Genomic DNA, 11006 nt, shown 5'->3' on the forward strand with positions numbered 1-11006 from the left:
ATGTTAAAGATGGTGTGCATGTGAAAGTGTTGGACTGATAGCTTTCTCTACTTAAGACTCAGACACAGATGTGACTCGTGTTTCATGCAGGAAGTTGGGCTTCTTGACAAACTTGTGACTATTTTCGACAGTGGCTCAATTGGCTGGTAATATTTGTTGCATTTACTGTCTACATTATTAGAGTAATGACTCAATGTGTATACCTTTTTGTTTTTCTCATTTTGTTATTAGAGCATTGACTCTCTGTATTTGTGATGTTGCCTGACAATATCAGTCACTTGATGACAAAAAGATAGGGGTTCAAAAAAAAAAAAACCCATCAGACTGACAGAGATGACAGAAAAATTATTACTTTTGAAGACTGGAATGTCACCAGGATTTAAAAACATGACAATTGTCAACTTCATCTTCACCATTTGACTGAATTTGTGAGACATCATTATTTACTTTATTTTGTACCTTTATTTATGTACAAAAACAAAATCAATAAATGTATATATACAAAAAAAAAAAAAAAAAATTTAACTTGATGATTGGGTTGTACGTGAGATGTTGAATGATAAGGTTAGGGTTTGAGTCTCTACTGATAAAATCAGTGGGTACACATTGGTTTGGGAAAGAGTTAGTTAGTTTACTTTTATAATCACCTCCTCTGTTTACTTAGGCACTTATTGTATGTCTTGCCCTTTCTACTAAATCAAGATGTACAAACAAAGTACACTATTCACTCTTGTTTAATTAGTACATCACTTCCTAGTAGTAATACTTAAAATTGATAAAAAAGATCCATTGATAAAAGATTTCAATTTAAAGAGAAATTTTTTTTTTTAGATTGAATCCTGTTTATAGTTTATATCTCCTATACACATAGAATCTGGTTTTGTTAGTTGAAAGCATTTTTACATAGCTTATACCGTATCAACTTAGTCTGTAAAAAGTTCGTACACCTTATTTCTCCCAAACCCAATCTGGGATTTAGTCGAAGTTTTGCATAATTATTTCTTTTACCTGACATAATAAAAATAATTTACCAATTATTTAATTTTTTGGTAATTAATTATTTTGAATCTTGAATATGGGAAAGAAATCGTACTTGACAGATGTGGTGGTATAAGTTGAATTAGTCCCCTTGAGGACTCAACCCGAGTAAACATTTGTTTTATGCATTGAAAAAAAAAGATCATGTTAAATTCAAGATACACACTTCTTCCCCCCCCCCCCCCCCCCCACTTTCACAGCTAGTCCAGATAAGTGATAGGATCATCATATCACATTCAGAAAGGTAATGTAAGCTTTGTTTTTTAAAAGTTAAAATGTTTTTATTGTCTTATACCTCTAGATCTAGATGCTCAGAGAAATTTACTAGTATCTAGTTTTTGTGCTGGTCAAGCAACTAGAGTGGGAGGCGCGGTGGCTGAGCGGTAAACCGGGGTTCGAAACCTGGTGAAGACTGGGATTTTTTATTTCGGGATCTTAGGGTGCTTCTGAGTCCACCCAGCTCTAATGGGTACCTGACATTAGTTGGGGGAAAGTAAAAGGCGGTTGGTCGTTGTGCTGGCCACATGACACCCTCGTTAACCGTGGGCCACAGAAACAGATGACCTTTACATCATCTGCTCTGAAAGTGGAACTTTACTAGTATAAGCAACAACAAGAGTAATCTGTAATCTTTCCTGGCCTCAGCATAAAGACGGTTAAGTCTAGATCTAAATGTAGATCCGAAACAAGGAAACAAAAATTGTCCATTTCGTTTTGAAAATAGTACCTACTTGTAGATCTATGGTTAGGCTAATTAACACAAAGCATAGAGTGAGTACAGCAAGCTTAACAATTTCTATTTTGGTTTTGGTGTGTCTTTACAATTTGGCGTCTGCTGGCTTTTAATTTTCAGAGCGAGGCTTGCGTAAAACTCTTGGTAGCTGACGTCATCAGGGGAAGCACGTCTTTGTTGCTCAAAGTTTAAAATAAATCTCTCTGTGTCAATGGCTGTGAATATCACAAATTTGGTAGCAATTTACATATGTGAAAATAAAATGGATGAAAAATGTATGAGAATGATTATAAAGTAACATAATGAGGACTATATAATTTGCGAATGACTACTTTGATGGCTTATTGTATTTGCTTAGGATTCTCGTCACGATGGTCCTAGTTCAAACCCTGCCCAGAGGGTTAAATTACAAATTTATTGTTTACTTTTATCTGTTAACAGTAACACATTCTCAATAAACTTGCATATACAATAAACTCTTTTAAACAGTCCAAGAATCTTAATGCATAATACTAACATATGACAGGACTGCCTACGCACATCCAAGGAAGGGCAATATCAATGTATTTATATCTTAATTTAAATCATTTAATTTTTTGTTAACAAATATAATTTTCTAAGTCTCAAGAGTCACCCAAGACATTAAAAAGCTACTCATCAAAACAGTGGCGTCACTAGGGGTGTGTTAGGAGAGTGGACCGAACTGAGTGACATGCATTAATTAAATTTTAGTTTATTTAATTATTAGCAATAGCAAACACAGCTTTGAAAAATTTGCTAAAACAAGCCACTGAAAGTTTGATAATAAACATAGTTTTTATTGAAGACATATTTTTGGAATAGCTGATTGGTGGTGGGGGTGGGTGGGTAGGTGACTGCGTTAGCTAATCGCACGGGGGTGACAGCAACCTTAGCGATACATCTGTTAACAGCAGCGATAACTTACTATCGATTGAGGGCAGAGTGTTTCGAACTGTGGTCTTCACCGGGCTGAGCTGACCATAAATACGATGACTCGTAATCTGTTCTTTGATGCCCTTTTCACCAAGCGGACCAGTGCTTTTACCGGACATGACGTGTTAGGTCATAGAGTCTTGTTCTGTGTCTCGGTGATCTTGTTCCTGGAGTTCAGACACAGACTTTGAAGTGTCACGCCCACAAACTCACCAAATCCTTTAAAAAAAAAAAGGAACTATCAATGAAATTAAATATGGGTAGATCCAAGTGTTATTGCTGTGTCTACGAGCTTCCACAAATCCAATGACATTTTCTTCTACAATACAAAATTCTTGGGTCCTGGCCATTCATTTGTTAAAATAAAAAATTTAAATATGTATGAGATGACTTAGTTGCGAATAGTGATGTCTCCACTTTAACCATAGTGTTCCTCGAGGCCTGAATATGTGTTCCACAAAATATTGGAATAATTAACTAGTAGGCCGCCACGTGAATTAATCTCTCTACAAAAGGAGGCACAAAATCCCAGTGCAAAGCCCTCAGTCCCCCCTGGATGACAGAAGTGGTCATCATCGAACCACGATGGACGAACTATATATATAGATCTATGACTGACAAAATAAAAATAAATATGTAAAGAGTGGATTATAATAATTTAAAAGTAATTACGATTCTTTTTTTCAAACCGCTTCCCGGAAACAAGCTTTTAATTTGAAAATATTGTGTGTATATATATATATATATATATATATATATATATATATATATATATATATATATATATATGTGTGTGTGTGTGTGTGTGTTTGTGTGTGTGGTGGGTTATTATAGTGCAGGGAGATGGAAGGTTACAACTGATGGGCCTAAGAAGTGTTTGTGCGCATTCCATAAAAAGTGGTTTGCGGGCCATTCGTTCGAAGGATAAAAAAAGAGAGAATTTTAGGTCCAGAAAATCGTGTTTAGGGTGGGGGAGAGTTGTAAAGCGGGCCGTTTTAGTAAGGGGCTTCAAAGTGTTCCGAGCAAAGTAAACATATACCAACTATTTACGCCGATGCGTTGCACGGGTATCAGCTAGTTCTTGTGTAACATTATTTACACCTACCAAGGAATAATTTTCCTCCCTGAACAGGACACACCAACAAGAGACATGTCTCGGAAACTGAAAATTGGAAGTGTTACCAGATAATGGCAACCAAAACGTTATCGGGAGTCCCGAACTAGATAACGGCCTCAATACACTCCAATGGAAATAAAAAAAAACCTGAATGAAGCTCTATCTGGTGTGGAAATCTCTACGCAATTCATCTCAGATATTAAAACTAGTTATCTGAGCCCTCCGCTATTATAATGAGAACGCAAAAGAATAATTAACATTTATTTCATTACTTAATGTAGCATATAGAAGCAAATAGTTACTTCACTCACGATTGTATTCTCTTTGACTAAAAGAACAAAGAAACATGTCTATATATGTTCAGGAATATTATTGAGACCTAGAGGGAGAAGGGACCACATTGATTGTACCGTGTTATTTCGCAACAAGATGTCAAGCTGTGATAGGAAAGGTGTTTCGAGCTCCGCACATTTGTTGGAGATAGAGCGTACTAAAAGAGTATCAGTGGTAATGGGTTGATTGAAAAAGATTCCAAGCTGAGACATAAAGAGAAAGGAAGAGAAGGGGAAAATTAAAGGAAAGAGAGAGTGAAAAAAGGCGAATGATAGAGAAAAGAAAGCGAGACCAAGAGGAACTGGAAAAAAAAGAGCAAAGAGAGAAAAGAGTGGAAGAAAAAAAGAATATGAGAGAAAAAGGAACTAAAAAGCGAGAGAAAGAGAATGGAAGAAAAAGAGAGATATAGGGAGGGGGGAGAGATAAAAGTAGAGAAAGAGAGAAAATAGGAAAGACTAACAACAGCGATAAAGAAAGAAAGAGAAGTAAGTAGAGATGCTGCATTAGATTCTCAGTCATACGCTTCAATGTCTTAAGAACAATAGCCATTAAGAGTATTCTCAACCACCAGAGCTCAGTACGGTACTTACTTTACCCACTCTGGGACTTTTACTTTTGAAATGGATTCTGTCAACTTGTTGATGACCTCATATGACCAAAATGTATCCACTTGTCTGCCCCCTCGATGTCCAGACACCTATTACTTATCAACACTACACAAAGTTTATCCTAAAAAGCTTGCCCTACGAAGACGAATAAACCAACAACAATCAACATCACAAAACGTCAAGAATCTACAGAAGTTGTCCGCTAACTAGTCGCTTGCCACTGTCAACATCCAACATTTGCGACAGCCTCGTTGTTACCATGTAACAACTTTCTGTTTAGAAGAGGAGGCGGGGCGCGGGTCAATACTGTTCTCTGCTTCTTTACACACATACTCCACCCCCCTCTCTACTATTTAACGTATCCGACCCTGGTTAACAAACGACATCCGCAAACATTAAAAAAGCGTCCATCGACTTTCCGTTTATGTAACTGTTACCGTAATCGAAAAGTCAAAGGCGGAGGACTGTGAAGGTAAAGATATTAACCATTTACAGATAAGCAATCAGTGAAGTGCGGGAACGCAGGCTAGTAGTTGTGTAATTGCTTCCGGTTTCACCAAACTGTTCATTTTTCGAAAGCGAGACAAAATCTGAAATGTTGATTTTAGTGTGTCTAAAATGAAGCACTAAGATACTCAAGTGTGCAATGTTTTTTTTTTAAATAGGTAGAACCTCCTATGACTACAAGGGTGAGTATCGGTTACTGCGGTAAATGTCCTTTAGTTGCGTGACCTAGTTACAGGGTCTTAACGACACTGGTTTCCGGTAAACTTTTGTGGGACATTTGGCTAGACATGGTTCGTCAATTAACTGATTGCCCTTTTAGGTAGCGTGTGGGTGTATGTGAATTGGGGCGTAAGAGAGAGAGAGGGAGATGAAGAGAGGGAATAAGAGAATGAGAGAGAGATAGAGATAGAAATAGAAAGAGGAGAAACGAGAGAGAGAGAGAGAGAGAGAGAACGAGAGACAAAAAAAAAACGAGAGAGAAAGAGCGATAAAGGGAACACGAAAAGGAGAGAGCTAGGAACAGAGAGAGAAGAGAGAGAGAGAGAGAGAGAGAGAGAAAAGAAAAAAAGAGAAAGAGATGAAATAACGAGATATGATAAGGAATGATAATGAAGAAAGGGAGAGAAAAAAGAGAAAGAGAATAAAAGAGATAGATCAAGAGAAAGAAGGGAAAAATAAAGAGGGGAAAGATAAAGAGGTAGAGGAGGAGAGAGCGAGGGCAAGAGAGGGAAGATATTCCTTTCAGACCTTGCGATCTATAAGGCAGATAATATAAAGGTCATCTGTTGAAATGTAGCTTGGTGTCATTCAGTTAGGGTGCATTCATTCCAGCGGAAGATTTTTTTGTTTATTTTATATTGATTACTGTTCTTATTAGATTATGTACCTTAGGAGATCATGGTCAGATAGTCCAAGTATAATTTTCTTATCTACTACTAACCCAGGGCTGTTAAAAGCTCAAATGTTGATGAAAAGAGAACTGTAGTAACAGTGGCGTAGCATTTATTTGGCCCCAAATGGGGGCAAAGGGGGGACATTCGAATTTGTTTTTTTCTAAACGCTAGACACTGTTGGCTAAACACTGTCCAATGTTGGTAACATTCTTACTCACTAGTTGTTTGAACTGCCGTCTGGTACTTTATCAGTTTTCGATTATTTCTTTCTGCTTAAGGAAGATTGAACCAGACTTTTTTAAAAATGGTAACCCATAGAGTGGTCACCTTAATGATCTCTTTGTATAACAATATGTGATTTGATCTAAATGGCCTCATATAACAAACATTGAATCTTTTTAACTCTTTCTTTCCGTAATTATTTCCCACGTTCCGATGGAATTATTAATTTTGCTCATTTATGTTTCACTACCATGTTATGATTTAACTCCAATAACTTTTGTGTATGTAAACAGGAAATGTTATAGTAGGTATATAATTATAGAAAAATGCATCCTCTTTTTATATAACAAAAATTAAAGTTTATAAAACCAAAAATTAATTAAATTTAATGGGGTTAAATCAACGTTGGTATCTTCACTTAGGAGTGAAAGAGTTGACCTAGTTTTAAAAGGTCGTCTGCTTCTTTGTTTCTTTATTTTATTATGACATGAAGAAATTCTTTTTTATTTAAATCCGGTTACGTTGCCCACGTAAAACAAAGGTCAAAGGTCATAGGTAGGCTTATCACACGTCAATGTCCTTTCGACAAATGTTTTAATGTCCAGGATGCAGCCAAATACTATCGTCAATAAATAGTTACTTTTATTTTTTTCCTCACCAAGAAACATTCTCTTTCATCTTCCCGCCAAACATAGATCTATTGACTCTGTAGGCCCAAAACAACAACTGTCTGGGGCAGTTAACTTTGTCCTACTTGCAATGTTCATCGTAAACTTACCCGTAGCAGACGATCAAGATCTTTATAGACACTTAAGAAAAAAAATGCTTTTGAAAATGTAAAAAAAAAATTAAAAAATTAATAATAATAATTCCCAGAGCTCTTGTAAGTAAAACACTTAAGATTCGATCTTGAAACTAATGTCAAAGTTTAGAGTTGATCTGTTTTTGTACAAAACTTATATCAACTCACTCACTCTGTCTGTCTGGTAAAAAGTTTGTAAACATTATTTCTCCCAAACCCAATCTCGGATCTAGTTACAATTTTGCACAATTATCTCTTGCACCTGACAATACAAGAATAATATTGAAAAATTAACCAATTAGTTGATTAACTGTAGGTTATTAGTTATTTTGTTTGAGATTGAAAGGGAAAGAGAAAGAAATTGATAGATGTAATGGTATAAGTTGAATTAGTCCACTTCAGATGGCTTGAGTCCTAAGTTCGAATTTAAGTCGTACAACTTTCTTTTTTTAAAGCGATCACGACAACATTCACAAGGATGCCCCTCTTGTCACCCCTATTGTTTTCCAAACTGGTAAAAGACACGTGATAGGATCATAGAGCATAGAGAAAGCCAATAGCATGACATTGCGTTAAACAAAAACAATTGGTAAAACTATTTCTATCGCACAGATTTAATTTAGATTTATTACAAATTTAATCACGTGACTGATCCAAACTAATTAATACAATTACACTTCATATACGCTGTGTTTTATGTTTAAAAGTATTTTTTTTAAATTTTTCTTTTTGGTTTTTAATTTTATTTCTTTTTGCGACAAACTGACCAATCATCTTGTCTCCGTGAGCCTTCCCTTTTTGAGTGCGTTCCGAGAAATCTGTTAAAATTAGGACAACATAAAAGAATTTACAGGCCTACCATTGATAGAGGTTTTAAACAAGACAAAAGGCAGGGAGGAATGGAGAAAGACGGTCGACAAATCTTGATTGGTGCCCCAACGGTCCAACAGACTAAGGGATAAGTAAAGGTAAAGGTAAAAAATGTCATGAAACCAATACGTTTTTCGCGTCGTGTCCTAACACAAAGTAGGACCTTTATTCTAAAAAAAAAATATAAAAAATCATAAACACTGTCCCAGTGAATATTATTATTATAGCTTTTATATAGTGCTACTTTCATGCTTATAGCATGCTCAGAGAGCTTTTGGTCCAATCTCATTTGTGGACCAGTTGGGGGGGGGGGGTATCTAGGAGTGCTGCCTTTAGGCGCTCAGTAAACACAACTCTGCCCGAGTCGGGTATCGAACCTCGAGCCCCCTTCTAGGTAGCCAAGCCAAGTTCAAGCGTATTTGGCCTCTCGACCACGCTTCTCACTTCAAATATAAGGGCCTATTAAAAAAGTGTTTATGTGTGTGTGTGTTTCTGTTTTTGTTAGAGCGTAAACCTTCTCCCATGTTCCCCTTCCCAGTCCACAAAAGAGATTAGACCAAAGCCCAACTTAGTATGCTGTAAGCACAACAGATGCTCTATAGTAGTCTGTAGCAAAGAAATTTAAAAATAACAACGTTACATGTACTATGATGCCATTAAATGAACATTGGCAGATACAGTGAGATTGGGGAGCTACCCACTCCTCTGCCCCCCCCCCTTCACCTTCCGAATTATTTTGTGTCAATAATAAAATGGACAATCGGAAAAATAGATCCTACGCATTGATATTTTAAACAAATTCTACTATTGGGTCTCATTGCATAGACACGTCTACTCGCTCGTTGACTGAACCGGAAGTAAAAAAAAAAATCAGGTATACATGTTTATTGAAATAAATGGTAGTGAAGTCTCCTGCATTGTATGGCTGATATCTTAACTCTGCTAATGTGATTGAGCTGATATCTTAACTCTGCTTATGTGATTGAGCTGATATCTTTACTGAACTAATGTGATTGAGCTGATATCTTAACTCTGCTAATGTGGTTGAGCTGATATCTAAACTCTGCTAATGTGATTGAGCTGATATCTTAACTCTGCTTATGTGATTGAGTTGATATCTTAACTCTGCTAATGTGATTGAGCTGATATCTAACTCTGCTTATGTGACTGAGCTGATATCTTTACTGAACTAATGTGATTGAGCTGATAACTTAACTCTGCTAATGTGATTGAGCTGATATCTAAACTCTGCTAATGTAATTGAGCTGACATTTTAACGCTGCTAAAGTCATTGAGCTGATATCTAAACTACCAATGCTATTGAGCTGATATCTTTGCTAATGTGTCTAAGCTCTACTTATGTGATTGAGCTGATATCTAATGTCTGCTAATATGATTGAGCTAATATCTAAACTGTACCAATGTAATTGAACTAATATCTAATCTCTGCTAATGTGTCTAAACTCTGCTAATGTGATTAAGCTGATATCTTAACTTCTTCCATGCCATAAACGAAATCTATGGACCCACAAAGTCAGGCTCATCCCCTCTACTAAATGCTGATGGGACAATCCTATTGACAGACAAGGAAGAAATCCTGAAACGCTGGGCCAAGCACTTTGAAAAGGTTCTCAATACACCTTCCATAATAAATGAAGCGGCCATAGACAGGCTACAGCAAGTAACAGTAAATGAAAAAATGAATCAACCAACGGAAATCTATCTTGCCATTCAACAGCTCGCAAGCGGAAAAGCACCAGGAGCTGACTCCATTCCCGCAGAGGTCTACAAAAAAGGTGGATTAGCACTGATTGAAAGACTTCATGAGCTGTTCTTATTTGGGAACAAGAGTCAATACCACAAGACTTTAAAGATGCCACAATTGTCTATCTATACAAGTGAAAAGGTAACCGCCAAATCTGCGACAACCTATTGCTGGGAAAATCCTCGAACGCATCCTACTAAATCGGCTCATGCAACACCTAGAACATGGTCTACTACCAGAAATCCAATGCGGCTTCAGAAAAGAGCGTGGATCCATTGACTTGATCTTTGCGGCAAGGCAGCTCCTGGAAAAATACCAAGAACAGAATGCTGACCTCTTCTGAATATATGTCGACAAAAGCATTCGACACTGTTAGCAGAGAAGGACTCTGGGAGATCATGTTAAAGTATGGATGTCCACAAAAATTCATATCCATGGTGAGACTATTTCATGATGGCATGAAAGCTCGTGTCCAGGAAAGTGGAAAACCATCAGAGCCCTTCGAAGTATCAAACGGGGTAAAACAAGGCTGTGTCCTAGCACCCACACTGTTCAGTATTATCTTCTCTGCAATGCTGACAGATGCATTCACAAATAGAGAAAACAAAGGGATAAATATAACATACAAATTTGATGGTGGCCTATTCATCCCCAGGGACCTGCTATTTGCTGACGACTGTGCCTTAAATGCCTGCTCTTAGCATCGTCAGAGACTTCTCAAGAGCATGTTCAGACTTTGGCCTTACCATTAACACAAATAAGACTGAAGTATTATATTTGCCTGCTCCAAGTAAAGCCTACTCCGATCTAAGCATCTAGATAAATGGACATTACATAAATGCAGTGGACAGATTCACCTATCTGAATAACATGTCTAATAACATGTCTAAGAAAAATACTGAATATCAAATGGCAAGAAAAAATACTAGATACAGAAGTCCTTCAAAGAGCTGGTCTGCAAAGCATCCACACAATCCTGATGCAGTCCCAACTGCGATGGGCAGGACACGTCTGCAGAATGGAAGACCGCCGCATCCCTAAACAACTCCTGTATGGCCAATTAAGGGAAGGAAAGCGCTCACAAGGCGGACAAAGAAAGCGCTTCATTGATACCCTCAAAGCTTCTCTGAAAGCGGTCAGCATAAAACCAGCCACCTGGGAGAC

At 37.1% G+C, this 11006-nt stretch overlaps 1 long non-coding RNA gene across 1 annotated transcript; it reads right to left on the reverse strand.

Moving 5' to 3' along the window:
- Positions 1-1219: 1219 nt before the first annotated feature.
- Positions 1220-5145, reverse strand: LOC129927234 (uncharacterized). The gene is made up of 3 exons (XR_008778863.1): positions 4766-5145; positions 2718-2944; positions 1220-1986 (listed from the first exon to the last, which is right to left on the reverse strand). It is a non-coding gene; the product is annotated as an uncharacterized LOC129927234 (long non-coding RNA).
- Positions 5146-11006: the final 5861 nt, after the last annotated feature.

Source organism: Biomphalaria glabrata, chromosome 7, assembly GCF_947242115.1.
Source record: "Biomphalaria glabrata chromosome 7, xgBioGlab47.1, whole genome shotgun sequence".
In the NCBI taxonomy this organism is placed as follows: Eukaryota; Metazoa; Mollusca; class Gastropoda; family Planorbidae; genus Biomphalaria; species Biomphalaria glabrata.